This window comes from Mauremys reevesii, linkage group 1 (assembly GCF_016161935.1).
Source record: "Mauremys reevesii isolate NIE-2019 linkage group 1, ASM1616193v1, whole genome shotgun sequence".
NCBI classification, from domain to species: domain Eukaryota; kingdom Metazoa; phylum Chordata; order Testudines; family Geoemydidae; genus Mauremys; species Mauremys reevesii.
In genome coordinates this window covers 304,108,242-304,120,946 of record NC_052623.1, presented here as the reverse complement: position 1 = coordinate 304,120,946, position 12,705 = coordinate 304,108,242, and the positions used below count along the sequence as shown (strand labels likewise).

The 12,705-nt window shown below is 50.9% G+C and overlaps 1 protein-coding gene across 3 annotated transcripts in view; it reads left to right on the top strand.

Annotated features, from left to right (window-relative positions):
* Window positions 1-12,705, top strand: part of ARID2 (AT-rich interaction domain 2) — a 164,878-nt gene that overhangs the window by 149,693 nt on the left and 2,480 nt on the right. The gene's annotated exons all lie outside the window — the stretch shown is intronic.

Here is a 12,705-nt window from a genome sequence, read left to right as displayed (position 1 = left end):
TTAAAAAGTATATTTTAAAGAGTTATTAACATAGTGTATAATTAATTATTATGAACTTTGCTACTTTCTGCCATTTTCAGAAGCACAACTTCTTGATATGTTTACACTATTTGGTTCCTTTCATGGGCACGAAGTATACTTTATCTGTGCAATTAGTGAGGTCCAATATTTTCAAAAGTGACCAGTGATTTGGGCTGCTTCAATTTTTGGGTGCCCAATCTGAGACACCTTAAAGGGACCTATTTTTGTTTGTTTTGTTGTCAGCAAGTGAATGCTCAATAAGTTCTGAAAACCCAGGCTCCTTTAAAATGTCCCGTGTTGGCCATAACATCTTATCCCGACTTGAAAAATATCTAAATGATCTTCTACAGGTTACCTATTTATTCTTCTTTGAGTACTTGCTCATGTCCATTCCATTGTAGGTGTGTGTGCTTGTTTTTCCTTCAGTGGTATCCATAGGGGACCGGCTTTGACACTTCATAGAATCTCAGGGTTGGAAGGGACCTCAGGAGGTCATCTAGTCCAACCCCCTGCTCCAAGCAGGACCAAACCCAACTAAATCATCCCAGCCAGGGCTTTGTCAAGCCTGACCTTAAAAACCTCTAAGGAAGGAGATTCCACTACCTCCCTAGGTAACCCATTCCAGTTCTTCACCACCCTACTAGTGAAAAAGTTTTTCCTAATGTCCAACCTAAACCTCCCCCTCTGCAACTTGAGACCATTACTCCTTGTTCTGTCATCTTCTATCACTGAGAACAGTCTAGATCCATCCTCTTTGGAACCCCCTTTCAGGTAGTTGAAAGCAGCTATCAAATCCCCCCTCATTCTTCTCTTCTGCAGACTAAACAATCCCAGTTCCCTCAGCCTCTCCTCATAAGTCATGTGCTCCAGCCCCCTAATCATTTTTGTTGCCCTCCGCTGGACTCTCTCCAATTTATCCACATCCTTCTTGTAGTGTGGGGCCCAAAACTGGACACAGTACTCCAAATGAGGCCTCACCAGTGCTGAGTAGAGGGGAATGATCACATCCCTCGATCTGCTGGAAATGCCCCTACTTATACAACCCAAAATGCCATTAGCCTTCTTGGCAACAAGGGCACACTGTTGACTCATATTCAGCTTTTTGTCCACTGTAACCCCTAGGTCCTTTTCTGCAGAACTGCTGCCCAGCCATTCGGTCCCTAGTCTGTAACAGTGCATGGGATTCTTCCGTCCTAAGTGCAGGACTCTGCACTTGTCCTTGTTGAACCTCATCATATTTCTTTTGGCCCAATCCTCTAATTTGTCTAGGTCCCTCTGTATCCTATCCCTACCCTCCAGCGTATCAACCACTCCTCCCAGTTTAGTGTCATCTGCAAACTTGCTAAGGGTGCAGTCCACACCATCCTCCAGATCGTTAATGAAGATATTGAATAAAACCGGCCCCAGCACTGACCCTTGGGGCACTCCACTTGATACCGGCTGCCAACTAGACATGGAACCATTGATCACTACCCATTGAGCCCGACCATCTAGCCAGTTTTCTATCCACCTTACCGTCCATTCATCCAGCCCATACTTCTTTAACTTGCTGGCAAGAATACTGTGGGAGACTGTATCAAAAGCTTTGCTAAAGTCCAGAAATAGCACATCCACTGCTTTCTGGAAAGGTGCGCATAGGCACTGGTATAAGGGGCGCCGCCGGCTCCCCATCCCTCAGTTCCTTCTTACCACCAGTGACGGTGCTGGAACGTCTCCTTGCCTCAGCAAGCTTTCTTTCTCAACTGTGCCTAGTTGTGAATTCTCTTCTATATAGTTGTTAGAAAGTTTGAGTAGTGTATTACTTTCCTTAGTGTATAAGTTAGAAATAGTTAGTCCCCTGCAGGACTTAGCCTAGGGATGGGACTTGGGCATGCCCCAGGGCTTTAAGCCTTGCAACCACTGCAAAAAACCTATGGCAGTCAGTGATCCCCATCAAAGCTGTCTTAAATGTTTGAGGGAGACCCACATGAGTGACAAATGTCGCAGTTGTAAGAGTTTCAAGCACCGAACCAAAAAGGAGCAGGACATTCAACTAAGAGCACTCCTTATGGAGTTGGTCCTCACACTGGCCTCAGAGCTTGCCAGATTGGACAGCGCTTCAAGTACCGCAGCTTCAGTGTGGAGTGCGCCACCGCCACCGGCTTCTGACCGGCGCTGATCCCCGTCCCCTGTACCGGATAAAAAGCAGAGAAAGCCCGGCAGAGGGTGTTCTCCTACATCCCATAAAGGGAAGAAGAGAGCCGGAGGAGAGCAAAGACCCGCATGGGGCAGCTCTTCCTCTCTGGACAGTGGCCAGGCTTCAGCACCTGTTGAGCTGTCAAACCCCCTTCATGACCTGCCCACCACCCCACGAAGTAGCAGAGGCAGTCAGCACCCAGCAGTGCTGTCCATGCCGGAAGCCTTTCAGGCCCACAAGGATCAGCTAGGTGCCCTGTTTGAGGGTTAAACCCGTTCTGGGACTTTTCCAGCAGACCCCATTGGTGTGGCACTGCTCCCCGACACAGGGAGTGCCCCACCAGAACAGCGCCACCAGCTTACCTGTCAGAGTTCCCCGGATCATTGCCCAAACTCTAGACAGCATTCCCCAGGATCCCGACATCGTTTGCCGGCTGTCTGGTACAGACCCGTGGAGGTGTGTTGCCAGTCCCCAGAGTCCCAGCACTGGTCCCTGGAGCAGCAGAGTCGATCTCCAAGCTTGTGGCACCGCTCCAGAGTCCAGATGCTGGTCCCCAGAGTCCAGTCACCAGTCTCCAATTTGCCAGTATGGATCCCTGCAGGCAAGGCATCAATCCTGTGAGCCAGGATGTCAGTTCTCCTGATCCATGGAACAGCAGTGCTCTCAAAGCATGAGGCATTGATCGCCGGGATATGATTGCTGATGTGCCAAACACGACCGCCAGTCACCAGAGGCGCAGCACTGGGAGCAGTCTTCCTGGTACAGGTCACCAGTGGAGACCCACGGAGAGGGCCGATGGGATCGGGGTGGACAGGCAGCATCAGCACTGTCCTGGTCCCCCAAACATGCCTCAGAGAGTGAGGAGGAAGATTTACCAGCACGCCAGGGCCACCCACCGCGGGCATCGAAATTCTCATCAGGACCACCAGTGCCCCCATGGTCCCAAGGTCAGTGGCCAGCTCCCTGGCAGCTATGGAAACCCTAGGGGTTTACCCAGCCATCACAGGGGTACCGATCAGTCTCAAGGGCGTCTGAGAAATGGTCGGCAACAGTCTCCCAGTCACCTCTGGATTCGGAAGTAGAGTGAGACCAAGGTCCCCAGGGTCAGCTAGCCCCAGCTGGGGCTCCCCTGGCAGAGGCCATGGAGGTGGCAGACCCGCCGTTACCCGCCTCCTCATCCTCTTCACCTGATGAGGCAGTAGCAGGACCTTCCCACACAGTCCCCCAGAATAATATAAAAGCCCACCAGGAGCTTCTTAAGAGGGTGGCTTCGAACCTGGGGTTAGAGGCCGAGGAGTTGGCAGAACCCTCCAATTCCCTGTTTGATGTTTTGAGTGCAGCAGCCCCTTCCAGGGTGTCATTACCCATCCACAAGGGAGTGGTAAAGCTGACCAAAGCCTTGTGGCAAACTCCCCTCTTCCCTGCCCCCCACTTCCAAGCGGGCGAAGAGAAAGTCCCTGCTAAGAGATTTGAATACCTACATACACACCCTGCTCCTAGCTCACAGGTGGTATCACAGCCAATGAGCTTGATAGACAGGGTCAACTGGGATCAACTCCTAAGAATAGGAAGCAAAGAGGCTTGATTTCTTTGACAGAAATATTTATTTGACGGCCAGCCTCCAGTTAAGAGTGGCCAACCATCAGACCCTACTTGGTCACTACGACTTTAACATTTGGCAGTCCATGATCAAGTTTGCAGACTCGCTGCCAGAGGAGCCCAGGAAGGAGTTCCTGGCTATCCTGGATGAGGGCAGAGCTGTGGCCAGGGTAGCCCTCCAAGCAGCCTCAGATGCGGCAGACACCGCGGCCCGGACCATGGCTTCGTCCATTTCCTTGAGGCATGCGTGCTGGCTGCAGTCATTGGGCCTGTTGGTGGAGGTTCAGCAGTCCATCCAGGTCCTCCCTTTTGATGACTTGGCGCTGTTTGCGGAACAGACAGCAAATTACATGGCCTAAAAGACTCTAGGGCTACCTTGCGCTCGCTGGGCCTTTACATGCTGGCTCCTGTGAGAAAGTGGTTCAAACTGCAGCACCCCCACAGGTTTGGGGACCAATCCCGAACAGAGCCCTTCCACAGAAAGGCCAACAGCCGGCACCCTCAGTTCCCTCAAACTCTACCTGCAACCAACAGGGTAATAAGCAGGCATTTTGAGGGTGCGCTCGAGGCCGACCTTCCAGCCTGTGTACTGGATCCAGCACCCCGGCTTTTTTCCAACCATCTGTCTCCCTGCCTCGTGGCCTGGGCTTCTATAACATTGGACCAGTGGGTCCTCAGCACAGTAGCGGGGGGTACATACACCCTCTAGTTTATTTCTACCCCACCCTCCCTCCCACCCCCACCTCTCTGTCCCTCTTCAGGGACCCGTCTCATGAGCATCTGCTCGTTCAGGAGGTGCAAGGCCTTCCGCGAGTGGGAGCTGTGGAGGAAGTCCCTCTGCACTTGAGGGGGAAAGGATTTTACTTCTGTTATTTTTTTTATCCCAAAGGCCAAAAGGGGCTACATCTCATCCTCGACCTGCAGAGCCTGAACAAGTATCTCAAGAAGTTGAAGTTCTGCATGGTCTCCCTGGCTCCATCATTCCTTCCCTGGCTCTGGGAAACTGGTACACTGCCCTCAACCTGAAAGATGCTTACTTTCACATATCGCTCTTTCACGGACACAGAAGGTTCCTACATTTTGTAGTTGGGACCACCCACTACCAATTTTCAGTGCTCCCCTTTGGCCTATCGACAGTGCCACGGGTGTTTATGAAGTGCATGTTGGCAGCGGCCTACCTCAGATGTGGTATCCAGATTTATCCATACCTCAATGACTGGCTTATCAAGAGACATTCCAAGGTCCACATCTAGTGCAGCATCTAGACATTGCAAGCCACTTGTCAAGCTCTAGGTCTGTTGATAAACCAACAAAAATCAGCATTGGTTCCAGTTCAAAGAATAGAGTTTATCGGAGCGGTCCTCGACTCTACACGAGCCAGAGCCTTCCTTCCAGAGGCCAGGTTCAGGGCAATGTCGGATCTGATTGCCAAAGTCACGGCTCATCCACTCACTAGTGCCTGGGTGTGCCTCAAATTGTTGAGGCACGTGGCCACACACACGTACGTGGTTCGGCACGCGAGACTCAGACTGCGCCCCCTCCAGATGTGGCTGGCATAAGTCAATCCAGGCATTACCTGGACAAGTGCCTCACGATCCTGCCATGGGTACTTACTTCCCTGCAGTGGTGGTCTGACCCAGCACTGGTGTTGGAAGGTGTGCCATTTGCAAACCCACGACCCATGGTCTCACTGATATCTGATGCTTCTGACCTCTGATATGGAGTGCATCTCGGTACACTGCAAATGCAGGGGCTTTGGTCAAGAGAGGAGCTCACGCTTCACATAAATGTCAGGGAGCTCAGAGCTATCCATCCAGCTTGCAGAGTAGTCCTTCCCCATCTTTCAAGTTGGGTAGTGCAGGTGTTGACAGAGAACATGGCCTCCATGTCCTATGTCAACAGGCAAGGGGAACTCATTCAGCGGCTCTGTGCCAGGAAGCCCTTTGCCTGTGGGACTTCTGCATCCGACATGCAATCCACCTAGAAGGTTCACACCTCCCCGGCATCTGGAACATGCTATTGGATCGCCTCATCAGGTCCTTCTTCTCTCACCACGAGTGGTCCCTCCACTTGGAGGTTGTCAGGATGCTCTTCCAGAAGTGAGGAGCTCCCCAAGTGGACCTGTTCTCCACCAGGCAGAACAGAAAGTGTCATTAGTTCTGCTCCCTGCAAGGCCTCAGCAGAGACTCACTCTCTGATGCCTTGGTCAGGAGACCTGATGTACGCCTTTCCGCTGATCCCACTCCTCAGCAAAGTCCTCCTAAAGATACAGGGGGACAAGGCACAGGTCATTATGATTGCCCCAGCATGGCCTCGCCAGCATTGGTTCAGTATGGTCATGGACCTGGCTGTAGCAGCCCCGTGGTCACTTTCCAGCCACCTGGACCTGCTCTCACAGGATCATGGTCAGTTGCTGCACCCAAACCTCACCTCGCAGCTTGGATGCTGCATGGCTGAATCAAAGGAAGAAGCTTACTCTAGTCAGGAACAGCAGGTTCTCTTGGAGAGCAGGAAGCCCTCCACCAGAGCAACTTAACTGGCAAAGTGGAAGCGTTTCTCATGCTGGGCAACAGAGCCGAGTATCTCCCCAACTAAGTCGTCTCTGCAGTCCATTCTGGATTATCTGCTTCATTTAAAGCACCAGGGCCTCGCCTCCTCTTCGATCAAGATTTACCTGGCAGTTATATCAGCCTTCCACCCTTGCATCCAGCATAGATCAGTATTCTTACATGACATGATGATTAGGTTCCTGAAAGGCCTTGAAAGGCTCTTTCCTCTGGTCCGGGACCCGGTCCCCCAATCGGGCCTCAGCTTGGTCCTCTCCAGCCTCACCGGCCCACCCTTTGAGCGTATGGCTTCTTGTTTCCTTTCCCACATGTCGTGGAAGTTGCATTCCTTGTAACTATTACCTCATCAAGATGTCTCCCGAAAATTAAAGCCCTCACTTCGGAGCCCCCGCATATGGTATTCTACAAGGGCAAGGTCCAACTGCAGCCCCATCTGGGCCTTCCTGCCAAAGGTGGTGTCACACTTCCATGTCAACCAGGATATCTTCCTCCCAATGTTCTGTCCAAAGCCTCACACAGCCAATGAGGAGAGGCAGCTGCACACTAAATGTCAGACGCACCCTGGTGTTCTACCTGGAATGCACCAAGCCCTTCTGCAGATAGACCCAGTTCATTATCACAATAGCTGACAGGATGAAGGGCCTTCCAGTGTCCTCTCAGAGGATTTTGAATTAGATCACCATCTGCATCCGTACTTGTTACAAGTTGGTGTAGGCTGTGCCTCTACCAATAGTGAAGGCTCACTCGACTAGGGCTCAGGCATCTTCAGCTGCCTTCCTAGCGCATTTCCCTATCCAAGACAACTGCAGGTCCACAACGCGGTCTTCGGTACACACGTTCACAACACATTACGCCATCACCCAGCAAGCCAGAAATTACACTGGATTTGGCAGAGCTGTGCTGTAATCGACACATCCATGAACCCCTACTCATCTCCGGTGGTACTGCTTGGGAGTCACCTACAACGGAATGGACATGTGCAAGCACTCAAAGAAGATAAGATGGTTACCTTTCGTAACTGTTGTTCTTCGAGATATGTTGCTCATGTCCATTCCATGACCTACCCTCCTTCCTCTCTGTCTGAGTTCTGGCAAGAAGGAACTGAGGGAGCAGGGAGCCGGTGGCACCCCTTATAGCGGTGCATACGTGCACCACTCTAGAGGGCACCAGAGCTGGTCCTCTATGGATACCACTGAGGGAAAAACTTCCACCACCTACAATGGAATGGACATGAGCAACACATCTCGAAGAACAACAGTTCCCAAAGGTAACCATCTTTTTCCTAACCCTAAATTGTCTGTCAGAGCACAGCGCAGCAGCTGGGCTGTGCACTGTGGAGTCCCTAGAGCAATGGTTCTCAAACTTTTTTTTTTTTTTTTTGCAGACCACTTGAAAATTGCTGAGGGTCTCGGCAGACCACTTAATGATCTTTCCAAATGTTGTTTATACCATTAGCTAACTATTGTAAAGCGCTTTGGATAAAAGCGCTATATAAAAAAAACCTTAATAATAATTAATGTTTTTTTGTTCTACAAATAAAAGCACACAAGTCCATATTTTAATATCAATAGTCTTACCTTTCTAATGTGATGGATATGCCCTCTCTGCCCTGCTGTGGCAGCCCCCGAGCTGGGGCTGGGAAGGAGAGGGATTTCTCCAGGCACCGCTCAGGTGCACACTTTAGAGGGAACTATTCATGGACCACCTGAATGGAGCTCGCGGACCACTGGTGGTCCACAGACCACAGTTTGAGAACCTCTGCCCTGATGATGTTCGTCCATCGTTGTCGATGAAGACCTCAACAACTCATTCTTTCGATGACCGGACTCTGTGCGTCCAAAGATGACTGATCAGTCCGATTCGGGCATGGAACGTCCTGTCACACGTTGGGCAGACATGTGATGGCACTGTCGATGATGTGCGAGCAGCTCTGGACTTGCGCAGCTCACGCTTTCTTTCAGCCTCAGCAGTACGCCTCGCCTCAGAGGTATTACTGCCTGTGTGAACGAGGCTGCGCCATGCTGGACGGTTCAGTGCGAGGGTTTCCCATGTGGTGGTGTTAATCTCAAAGGACTTCAGAGAGGTCTTCAGCGTGTCCTTGAACCGCTTCTTTTGTCCTCCATGGGAGCGCTTTCCGTGGGCGAGTTCTCCGTAGAAGAGCTGTTTAGGAATGCGCTCGTCTGACATTCTCACAACATGTCCAGCCCATCTGGTCTGGGCTCTCATCAGCAGTGTGTGAACGGACGGCAGACTGGCTCTGATAAGGACTTCAGTATCGGGCACTTTGTCCTGCCATCTGATTTTTAGAAGCTTTTGCAGACAGGAAGTGTGGAAATGATTGAGCCTTCGTGCATGACTCCGATAGACGGTCCACGTCTCGCAGGCGTACAGCAGAGTTGGAAGCACCACTGCTCGGTAGACCTTCAGCCTCATTGGTAGGCTGATCCCTCGACGTTCCCAGACGTTGGAGCGCAATCGGCCAAATGCAGAGCTGGCTTTAGCAATTCTGCACTTTACTTCTTCATCGATTGACACTGCTCGAGAAAGGGTACTGCCCAGGTACGTGAAATGGTCCACTGCCTGAAGTCTCTGTCCATTTACAGTGATGGATGGTTCTGAGTACAGAGTGTGGGGAGCTGGCTGGTGCATGACCTCAGTCTTCTTGATGTTAATGGTGAGGCCGAAGCTGTTGCATGCAGATGAAAACTTGTCCATACTGGCTTGCATTTCTGGCTCTGTACTAGCATTCAGAGCACAATCATCGGCAAAGAGAAAGCCTCGAAGTACAGTTTCCTTCACCTTGGTAATGGCACGCAGTCGCCTCAGATTGAATAGTTTCCCATCGGTTCTGTACTTCAGGCCTACTCCTTCAGTGCAGTGTTGAAAGGCATCAGTCAGAGTGGCAGAGAATATCATGCTAAACAAAGTGGGTGCTAAAACACACCCTTGCTTGACGCCGTTGATGACTGGGAAGGCCTCAGATGTTTCACCGTTATCCAGGACACGAGCCATCATACCGTGATGAAATTGACGTAACATTTGTATGAATCGGTCTGGACAGCCGAATTTTGACATGATCCTCCACAGGCCCTGGCGACTGACAGAGTCGAACGCTTTCGTGAGGTCCACAAAAGTTGTGTAGAGTTCACGGTTCTGCTCTTGACATTTCTCCTGTAGCTGACGCGCAGCGAAGATCATGTCAATAGTCCCACGCCCCTTGCGGAAGCCGCACTGTGATTCTGGCAGTAAGCCCTGCTCCAGGTGAGTGATCAGTCGGTTCAACAAAACCCATGCAAGAGCTTTCCCCGCTGTAGAGAGCAGCGAGATTCCACGGTGATTGTCGCATACCTGGCGATTGCCCTTCCTCTTATAGAGGTGCACGATGGACGCGTCTCTAAATTCCTGTGGAATGGATCCCTGCTTCCAGAAGGACTGAAATAGCTCAGTGAGTTTCCGTAGCAGCACTGGTCCACCGACTTTGTACACCTCTACTGGTATGGCATCTGACCCTGGGGATTTGCCACTTGACAGCTGGTTAATGGCTTTCTTCACTTCGTCCTCTTTTGGTGAAGCATCCATGGAGTCATTGACTGCAACCTGGGGCATCTTGTCGATGGCCTCATCATTGATGACTGAGGGGCAGTTGAGAACTGCTTCAAAATGTTCAGCCCATCTCTGGAGAATCTGCGTCTTCTCTGTAAGGAGCACAGTGCCATCAGAGTTCAGGAGGGGAAAGCTCCCAGAAGCCTGTGGACCATAGAACGTGTTGAGGGCTTCATAGAACTGCTTATAGTCATTCCTGTCCACGTACGCCTGTATTTCATCTGCTTTGGCGCTCAGCCACAAGTCCCGCATTTTGCGCAGTCGGTTCTGTACTGTTCTGCGAGCGTTGATAAAGGTAGTCTTCTTTGCCGCTGAGGATGGATTGTTCTGATATGCGCGATGCAGGCGGTGCTTCTCAGCAAGTAAGGCCTGGATTTCTGCATCATTTTCATCAAACCAGTCTTGCCGCCTGCGTGTGGAGGGCCCCAATACCTTCGATGCAGCTGTATGGACAGTGTTGTGGAATCACTCCCAGTCTCTCTCAGCGTCATTCTCAATACGAAGATCAGCAAGCTCGTTCTCTAGGTCTTCTGCTAGATTTTCAGTGATGCGGCTGTTCTTCAGCTTCGACACGTCAATCCTTTTGAGAGCCTTACAGCCTTGTGGTCGTCTCTTCGGCATGATATGGAGCTTCATTTTAGATACTATGAGCCTGTGATCCGTCCAGCAGTCAGTGCCGCACATAGCTTTTGTAACCCTGACATCTTGTCTGTCCCTTCTCCTGATGATGACATAGTCAATCAGATGCCAGTGCTTGGAATGGGGATGCATCCACGAAGTCCTGTTACGGGTAGGGAGGCGGAAGACCGTATTGGTGATCAGAAGGTCATGTGCTGCACAAGTTTCCAGCAGTAACAGACCATTGCTGTTACACTTTCCCACTCCATTTTTCCCGATGACTCCTTCCCAGGCTGCGGCATCGCATCCGACTCTTGCATTAAAATCGCCAAGCAGGATCAGCTTGTCTGTGCGGTGAACTGATGATAGCAGAGCATCTAGTTCATCGTAGAATTTATCCTTCACATCCTCTGGGTTGGTCATTGTGGGAGCGTATGCACTGATCAAAGTAGCTTGTTTTCCATTTTGAAGCGGAAGCTGCATTGTCATGAGACGATCATTCACACCCTTGGGGGGACTGGCAAGTTTCCGAACAAGATGATTCTTGATGGCGAAGCCAACTCCAGATTCGCGACGCTCATCATCGCGGCGGCCACTCCAGAAGAATGTATAGCCTCCGCCTGACTCAGACAGCTGTCCTTCATTAGCAAGGCGAGTTTCGCTAAGGGCTGCAATGTCAATGTTGTAGGGTGCGAGCTCTCTGGCGACAAGTGCTGTTCTTCTCTCTGGTCTGTCTGCCGTGATGTTATCCAGTAGCGTGCGCACATTCCATGTGCCAATGGTGATCGGTGTCACTCTAAGTTTTGTTTTTGTTCGACCGCTTTTATGGGATCCCCGCCAGCCGCGGTATGCTGGCCAGGGTAAGGTGAAGCAGGCAATGTTTAGGGCACCTTTTCTAGCCCCCTCCTCGTTCTACGGAGGTGAGCAGTGCAATCCTGAATAGGGCTGCTCAGTCGCTCAAGAAGATGCCGAGCTCCACCGCTGCTTCGGTCAGCGAGGAACGACCATTATACCTGAGCCGCCTGTGTGCAGGTCTGCGGCTACAGCTCCCAGTGTATCCACACCTGCTGCTTCGTCACTCGCCCATTGCCCCAGGACTTGATATGATGTGATATGATATGATATGATGTCGAGACTTGCGCGTGAATTGGATTAAAGTGAGGGAGAGTTGCGCAACATCAACCTCACTCTCTCTTCCCAGTTCCTATCTGTATCCAGTGGCAGGACAAGAGTCGAGACTGCTGGAGATAGGGCAGGGCGCAGTGGATGACCAGGACGCCTATGTGTCTTGTCATGCTCTTGAGCGTTCCACAACGCTTGCTGTCACCGCCTTCTTGACCATTGAACCAGGTTTCCTCAGTCAGCCGGATCCAGCCTTCGCATGCAATGGGTAGACAGGCCCTAACTCACCGAGGGTCTTAGACTCATCGGCTACCCTCACCTGGTTTAGCCTGCCAGTCGAGATGGTTTCCGGGGTGTGGCCGCTGTCGCATGCTGACAGCTACTTGGAGCCACAGGTGAGAGCTGGGTGTCAAGTGGGGACCAAAGTGGATGAGCTACTCCTAGGAGTACGACTGCTCCCCTATCAGAGGTACTACCCCTCCCTGACAATCCCATACACCTCTGCCCTAAAGGTTGGATGAAGGGAGGGAATCCTTTCACTCAAGCTTTGGAGCACCAACAGAGCCACACACCAGCCTCCTCATTGCCTAAAGGCCCTCCCTACCTCCAGGAAGGAGAGTATCTGCTGGATTCCTATCAGAGTCTTCTGCCCTCTCTGTTGACTGTCCTGCTGCAAAGCAGTAAGCAAACAGAGCCCTGATGAGTTGTTATGCTCCATGCTTATGGAGGAATGAGTGGGATTTACCCTTAGTCTCAGTGATTACAATGTATGCCATTTTTGCCTTTGTAACAACTGACTGGCTGAGTGTTTTTACAATCTCTGATCCAATTTTAGGATACTTTATTGTTTTAATAAAAACTTTAATAGCAGAAATAGTAGTTGTTAGGTGTAAACTTTTATTTCTGTCCCCATAAAATTAACTTTCCAGTGATTTAGAGTGGTTTGTAACTCCACTTTTAAATCAGTTTCTTAACTAGACAGTAACTTAACTGTGTTAT